Source organism: Temnothorax americanus, unplaced genomic scaffold (assembly GCF_048541705.1).
Source record: "Temnothorax americanus isolate GAGA-0224 unplaced genomic scaffold, ASM4854170v1 Scaffold162, whole genome shotgun sequence".
Classification (NCBI taxonomy): domain Eukaryota; kingdom Metazoa; phylum Arthropoda; class Insecta; order Hymenoptera; family Formicidae; genus Temnothorax; species Temnothorax americanus.
Window position 1 is genome coordinate 89,693 of NW_027509299.1, and position 8,592 is coordinate 98,284.

Below are 8,592 nucleotides of genomic sequence, written 5' to 3' on the forward strand. Positions count from 1 at the left end.
TTTCGGTGTCCAGGTGTAATAATACGTTGAATGCGATGTCTACGTGTCCCAGGTTGCCGATGACGAGGTCCACATAGTGCGCTCCGTAGTTTTTGGTGTCTACGTGTATTAATATCTTGAATTCGATGTCCACGTGTCCCAGGTTGCCGATGACGGGATCCAGATAATGCGCTTCATAGTTTTCGGTGTCCAGGTGTAATCGTACGTTGAATGCGATGTCTAGGTGTCCCAGGTTGCCGATGACAAGGTCCACATAGTGCGCTCCGTAGTTTTTGGTGTCTACGTGTATTAATACCTTGAATTCAATGTTCACGTGTCCCAGGTTGCCGATGACAAGATCCAGATAGTGCGCTTCATAGTTTTCGGTGTCCAGGTGTAATCGTACGTTGAATTCGATGTCTACGTGTCCCAGGTTGCCGATGACGAGGTTCACATAGTGCGCTTCGTAGTTTTCGGTGTCCAGGTGTAATAATATGTTGAATTCAATGTTTAGGTGTCCCAGGTTGCCGATGACAAGGTCCACATATTGCGCTCCGTAGTTTTCGGTGTCTACGTGTATTAATACCTTGAAATTGATGTCTAGGTGTCCCAGGTTGCTGATGACGAGGTCCACATAATGTGCTTCATAGTTTTTGGTGTCTAGGTGTATTAATAACTTTAAATCTGAATGGGTGCGTTCAGCCGATACTCCGCTAGCCTAGCAATCGTGAGCAGTTGCTCGTTTTTGCTCGTTTCTTCTCTTTTTAATCCAGTAAGTCAAAAAAGAGGAAACGAGCGAAAACGAGCGACTGCTCACGATTGCTAGGCTAGCAAAGTATCGGCTGAACGCACCCAATGTAGGACACGTAGATATCGAATTCGAGGTATTAATACATGTAGACACCGAAAACTACGAAGCGCACTATGTGGACCTCGTCATCGGCAACTTGGAACACGTGGCCATCAAATTCAAGGTATTAATACACCTGGACACCGAAAACTATAGAGCGCGCTATGTGGACCTCGTCATCGGCAACCTGGGACACCTAAACATTGAATTCAAGCTTGATTCATAAAAATCGACTTAAAATTTCCCTAGCGGCAGAATTAAAATTATGTCATGACATAATAAAAATCGCTGAATTAAAATTATGTCTAGACATAATAAAAATTGGACAAAAATTATGTTTAGACATAATAAAAATTGGATGAATTAAAATTATGTCTGATGTAAAAATAATTATCAAAAATATCGATACCTGGAAGATATCGGTACATATACAGTTGCGAACAACATTCAGTAAGACACGCAAATAAAAATAAATAAAGAATTTTACAGTTAACGACTTATTAACATTAATCATGCTTTATTGCGATTATGTTTTATGTTGAAATTGAAAAATATATACAAGGTGTACAACTAAAAGGGTTACAGATTATTATTTTTAAAAAACTGAGCAAAATATTAAATTGTTGTTTTCTTTAGAAATAATAGTCCGTAACACTTTTAGCTTCATACCTTGTATTATATACGGTTTATGAAATTATAAGATATATTGTTTATAAGATTAAGTTGCGTAACACTACAAAAAGGCGTGATATCCGTACAAAATTACCTTTTTAAAAAAAAGGTAAAATGAGCGCCAAGTACACGCATAATAGTGTATATGTATTATGTTGTTACCCTGTTATGTTGTTACCTCGAAAAAACAAAGTGGTAGTATTATACCTCCAAATAGCTTTATCCTGTACATACTGTTTATACAATGCGTAATATACTACAAAAAGGCGTGATATCCGCACAAAATTACCTTTTTTAAAAAAAGGTAAAAAAAGGCGCCAAGTACACGTATAGTAGTGTATATGTTGTTACCTAAAAAAAAAAGAAAGTGGTAGTATTATACCTCGAAAAAACCTAAGTAACAAGTGGTAGATCTTTATATCTCGAAAAATCTCGAAAAAATCTAAGCAGTAGTATCTTTATTTCCGAAAAATTATAACCCAAGTGATACACGTCACAAAATTATGTTACCTTATCAAAAAGAAGAGTCGCGCTTCAAGTGATCTATTACAATTACAAAAAAGAAATGATATCTCTTTAAGTTAGAGCGCCAATTACAGAGAGAACATGTATATTGCCTCAAAAAATAATTGTTGCACTGCATTGAAAAATCTTTACATTGTGTCAATTAGAAAAGAATGTATAATAACAATTTTATAAGATTAAAAAATTTTATTTAAATTTAACAAGGGAATACAAGATATTTAAATACAAAGTTATTTACATGTGTATTTTTTAATGGCCACAAAGAATTACAGAAGTAACAGTACAAAATAAAAATATTTTATTAAAATACATAAATTTTTCTTGTAAAAAAACTTGGCGCTGCTAGACCTCGAAATTTTAAATAAATAAATAAACTTATTCTATACTTAATTATAAGCCGCATTATCCGCCGTCCGCGTAGTCACGCACACCCATATCACTCACTCCCACATCCACGCTGATAATCATTTAATATTACTCCCATTGTATTCTTCTCTGAATTATTTTTATTTATTGTTGTTTTTATTTATTTAAAAGGTCTAGCAGCGCCAAGTTTTTTTACAAGAAAAATTTATGTATTTTAATAAAATATTTTTATTTTGTACTGTTACTTCTGTAATTCTTTGTGGCCATTAAAAAATACACATGTAAATAACTTTGTATTTAAATATCTTGTATTCCCTTGTTAAATTTAAATAAAATTTTTTAATCTTATAAAATTGTTATTATACATTCTTTTCTAATTGACACAATGTAAAGATTTTTCAATGCAGTGCAACAATTATTTTTTGAGGCAATATACATGTTCTCTCTGTAATTGGCGCTCTAACTTAAAGAGATATCATTTCTTTTTTGTAATTGTAATAGATCACTTGAAGCGCGACTCTTCTTTTTGATAAGGTAACATAATTTTGTGACGTGTATCACTTGGGTTATAATTTTTCGGAAATAAAGATACTACTGCTTAGATTTTTTCGAGATTTTTCGAGATATAAAGATCTACCACTTGTTACTTAGGTTTTTTCGAGGTATAATACTACCACTTTCTTTTTTTTTTTAGGTAACAACATATACACTACTATACGTGTACTTGGCGCCTTTTTTTACCTTTTTTTAAAAAAGGTATCATTTACTTGCTCAGTTCTCATTTACGAGGTTCCCGAAACCACACGATACTGCTAAACATTCAACAAAGATAATACACATAACAGAATAATTGCGAGCAAATATCTTTATATTCCTTTTATTTTTTCTGACTTCTGCGCCGTAAATCCCCGCGCGCCATAAATACCGGAGTTACCCTATCCATTAATCTTGCAAAAAAATAATTTCTCTCGAATTTTAAGGCATATTAATAATGAAATAGTCTATAATAATTATATACATATATTTATTATATTCTAATTTATTACAAACTTTAATTTTTGTGCTCTTGTAACAATGTCATACAAATATATGTAACATATATTTAAAACTTTTACTCACAATAATATTAGGCTGGGGAGACAGTAATCCGGATAAATGGCGATACAGCATACTGTAATAAATTTTGTTAATAACTTTTGTTTTGTTTCTTTGAAGTTGCATATCTTACATTAAAGGTGTCTTGCTGGCTTGAATGCCAAATCCACGTTGACAGTAAACACAGCGTCACATCTGGCAAAATTATGGGTAAATATGCATAAAAGGTCATATTCATCGATTTTATCGCCACTTAAACTGTTGTAAGGGAGGTCTTTCTGAGTAATTCTACGCAAGAAAAAAAGTGGGGGACGACATTGGTTTAGAAAATGTAGCAAATTAAAGTTTCACAATTTTAATGCTAAAAGAAGTAATTTGCTGATATACGTATATGTATAGACAGTACACATGTAGGCGGAGGTGGGTGGGGGTGGATCTCGGTTCGCGTGGACAGTTAAAAATCCGAACTGTACAATGGTAGACTTCGTTTCGCCCTATAAGCAGGGGTGGAGTGGGGTGGGATAAACCTCGCTTCGTGTGGAAAGTTGCAAATGTGGAATCGTACAATAATGAAAAACAACAATTTATGCTTTTGCCATTGTTAAAGCAGAAAATACTTTGGATTTATACTTTTTAAAATATAAAATTGTGTATATATTTTTTAATATACTAACTGTTCTCTGCTTTAGCAAATTATTTCTGTTACAGATATTAAGCACTTTCACACGAAGCGACGAAAGAAGAAAGAACGAGTTTTTAACTTTCCACGCGAACCAAGGTGCACTTCCACCCACCCCTGCTTGCGGGGGAGGGGCGATAGCCCCTCCCTGCCTACACGTGCACTGTCTATACACACATATCAGCAAATTATTTCTCTTAGAACTAATGTTACTTTATTATACTTGAAAAAAGTAATAAAATTGTGAAACTTTAATTTGCTATTTCTTCTAAATCAATGCCGTTTATTTCTTGCGTAGAATTACTCAGAAAGACCTCATCTACAGCATATTTAAGTGGTGATAAAATCGATGAGCTAGTAGGGTCAGTGCACCATTTGTGGCCACTGCTCCACTGTGGCCACTTCGACGAATCTTTCGAATTATTTAGTTAATGATTCATGTTCGCGCTACGTAAATTGGAGGATTTTGTTTTTACGGTATATCTGTTGGTCAAGCTACCCAAAGTAACTCTGCTTTGAGTACAGAACTTGTTTTATAACAAAACTACAGTTTATAACCGAAGTGTGTGAACTGTTGCATTTTTTGTGAAAAATGTTAAGGATACAAGGTAAGTTAAACGTTATAATAATTGTGTAAAAGATATAATTGTGAGTAATGTTTGTGTAATTGGCTTGCAAAAAGTCTAAAAATTGACCTCAAAATGCATAACCACGTATTTGATTTCTATTTAAAAAATAATAATGGGTGTTGTAGAAAACTAGATCATGTATTAATATAATTCTCCATTTTTGGCCATGGGATGGCCAGAACTGGTTATTGCAGTGTTCCAGTTGTGGCCAAATAATCATCCAGTATCGTTATTATTCGTGTAGATATACCTAATGCCTATATACGATGTACATATATAAGTATATGAAATACTTATACACCGATGTTATTGACCGAGGTTGTTGTGTATCATGTCTGGAGGACAAATTAGGTAAAAGTTAAATATGCCACATATTATATTTTTATCGTTTATAATTTATAACTAAAATGTCCATGAACTGCATGAGAATTGTTTAAACAATGATTTAACTAATAATGTTCAAGTGTACAACGCAAATATCAGTAATCTCAAACAGCAGAGAAAAAACTTTGAAAAATATTTTAGTTTATCCTGAAGTAAAAAAGGCATCAAAAAAGAAAAATATAAATAAAATACAATTACCTTCAGTGATTACAAAAGATTGCTGGTTACAGTTAAAAAACAAGAAGAGGATCCGCGATTATTGTTAGACAGTTAAAGACAGAAAAAGAAAACAGAATTAGCAATAAAACGAGAAGAAAATTTAAGAATAAAAGCAGAAAGAAAATAGAAAAAAGCAATAGAAAAAAAGAAAAAAACAACAAAAAAAAGAAAGAAAGTAGAATGAAATAATTGCTAAAAAATTACAAACTGCTAATAAAACAAAAAAGTCTTAGAAGTACAAACTCTAATAGATGAATTATTTTAAACAATGTTAATTTTTTGATATTTTTATTTTACAATTTTATTTGATATTTTATTTTATTATTTTATTTTTATTTTATTTTACAATTTTATTTAATATCTGATTTACGATTCTAATTAAAAAAAGTTAAGTTACTATTGATGACGTACGAACCTTCATAAAATACATAAATTATTTAAATTCTCGATATTAGTTGATAGAAGTTGTGTATGATATGCTATATATATAATATTTTATTAAAAATAAATATTAACAGTGAAAATAAATCATAATTTTTATTATATACTAGTTGGTTACCCGGGCTTCGCCCGGGAGTCGTTTTTCTTAAAACGATTTCATTTATGTTTCAATATCCTTATTGTGAACAAACATAAGGAGTGTTCATGGTATTAGTCCAGGCAATGTAGACGAAAAACATGCGTTATTTGAAAATTTGTTCTCGAAGAATAAATTCACTTGAAACCTTTTAGAAAGTGTTTTTCTACCCTTAAATGGAAAAGTTTACTTATTTATTTTATGTGCTCTTATCTATTTTTGGAAAAAAAACGAAATAACCGATTTTTTTAAGAAAAATGTAAAAAAGTGATTATAATTAAAAAAATGTTAAATGTATAATCATGAAATTCATAGGTAATGTGTTTTCAAGGTTGCTGAATACGAATCTGAAGTAAAATTTTCAACATTATAAAATGGCGACTCAAAAGGGCGGGTAAAAAGCACTTCCAACAATTACGGAGACTGTTCTGTGGCGGAGGCGCTTCGCAAACTGATTTCCTTTTGTTAAACCTCAAAAATATATGTGAACGATTCTTAAAACAAAAGAATGTTAGAAAAAGGATGGAGACAACGTAACATTTGTTTGCAGCGAACATCCGCTTACTCGCACGCTGCGTTTCTCCGCGCGCAAGCCGAGAAATCCTATACAGTTCATAGCACTCCCCGAGAAATTCTACCCCTGTTTCATATATAATTCTTTAAGATTCGGTCAATTATTTCCCGAAAAGTTGGAAAAATTCGGATACCGGTTCCAAAAAAGATCGGTAACAAAAAATTATACACTTTATATCACTCCCCGGAAAATTCTACCCCTGTTTCATATATAATTCTTTGAGATTCCGTCAATTATTTCCCAAAAAATTGAAGAAATTAGAAAAACCGGTTTCCAGAAGATTGGTAACGAAAAACTATACACCCCATAGCACTCCCCGGGAAATTCTACCTCTACTTCATATACAATACTTTCAAAATCGGTCCAATTCGCTCTGTGCGTTTGGTTGGAGGGGATAGCACGAGCTACGAAAGCGCTCGGGTGAGAGAATAGTGAACTCAGGGTGGAATATTTTCCTATTCAACTAGACGTATTATTATTAAAAATGGGTCATCGTAGTTGTTGCGTCATTTTTTATTTTTTATTACTGACATTTTTAAAAGCAATATTTAATTAGCAGTAGGTATTATTTATTGTTTTCTGATATAAAAAATAGGAGTTCCAGTAATTAAAGTGACATAAATACCGCTGTGCAGTCAACCTCCAATTATATAGTGTTACGTCCAACCCCGGGATTAGGATATGAAAATTTGGGAAGCAAGGAAAAGGCTAGCCAGAGGGGTCAGGGGAAAGGAGGGCGTAGCTAGATACTTACAAATGTCGCTCGCAGGTACGCGCTCGGAGACGCGTGGCGCGAGCTGAACGCACTTTTATGACTCAGAAAGGGTCAACGTCTGTAAAGACTTTAGGACGCCTTTCGTGAGCGGTGCGATCGTCGGTCCCTTTTCAAGTCAGAGAATTTAATCCCTTTAACTCAGGATTGGACCTCGTGCAATTTCGAGAGGTGGATGGTAGGATGAGGTCTCAATTTAATGAAAGAAACATTTGAGTTTATCTTAGAAATAAATAGAACATTTATTACGAATTAACATAAAATTTACTAATGACATTGAGTAAAGAAAAAATCAGGCGATAGTACAAATAATAAATAAATCCAGATAAAGGGTAAATGTATTAAATGTAGATGTAACATGTGTGTGTATTTCTCGCGGGTAATACATAGGTGCGGGGTGATCGGGCAAGATCTTTAAGGAAAAAACCTACTTGATAATGAACATCCTGCCCGCTATTATTACAATCGGAATCAGTAGTAAGATTACATGAATTTAGTGAAGTGTTGTGTATGTGTGTAAATTAATTTAAGTCCGCCTTAAAATTAAAGTGTATTTAAATTATGAAGTTAAAACATATGAAAAAATAAAGGTTAATTTCTATAGTTATTAATCTAATGTCATGGTCTCGGGATCGGCTATGTCCTCGAGATCGAGGGTCGAGGCAGTCGAGGAGGTTGGGGACGGACTTCGGGAAGAGGAGGTGGAATCGGGAGGTTCTAAGAAGCGGACTGGATCGGGGTAACGGGGACCACGCGAGGCGGGACCACGCGAAACGGAGCCACGCGGCAAATAGGGCGATGTCCGACAATTGGGCAAGAGGGCAGGACGACTGGGCGATAGGGCAGGATGGTAGCGGGACGATTCTGGTTCGAACAACCGGGTTCTTCCGTAGAAGCTAGTAGGGGCGGTGGGGTGGCGAGTCGCGGAGGACCGGCGTTGAGCTGCTCCCGGGGGAGTTTGACCTCCCGTCGCGCCCGCTTGTTCTGGCGATTTCTATGTCGCCTGATCGTGCGGATCGTCGGTCCTTGAGGGGCTAGGACTTTCGGGTCCACTAAAAATATGTACTTATTTAAATCGTCGAGCTTAAGGGGGGGGAGGTCAGTGGACAGTCTGGGCCCACGACAACGACGAGACGCCGGGAGCCAAGTCAGGTCTGCCACAACGCCAACGACCGCTGGGAACTCGATGCCTACACTAACCGACCCACGAGCATAAGCTCAGGGAGGTCAGTGGACCAGCTGAGTCCACGACAGCGACGAGACGCCGGGAG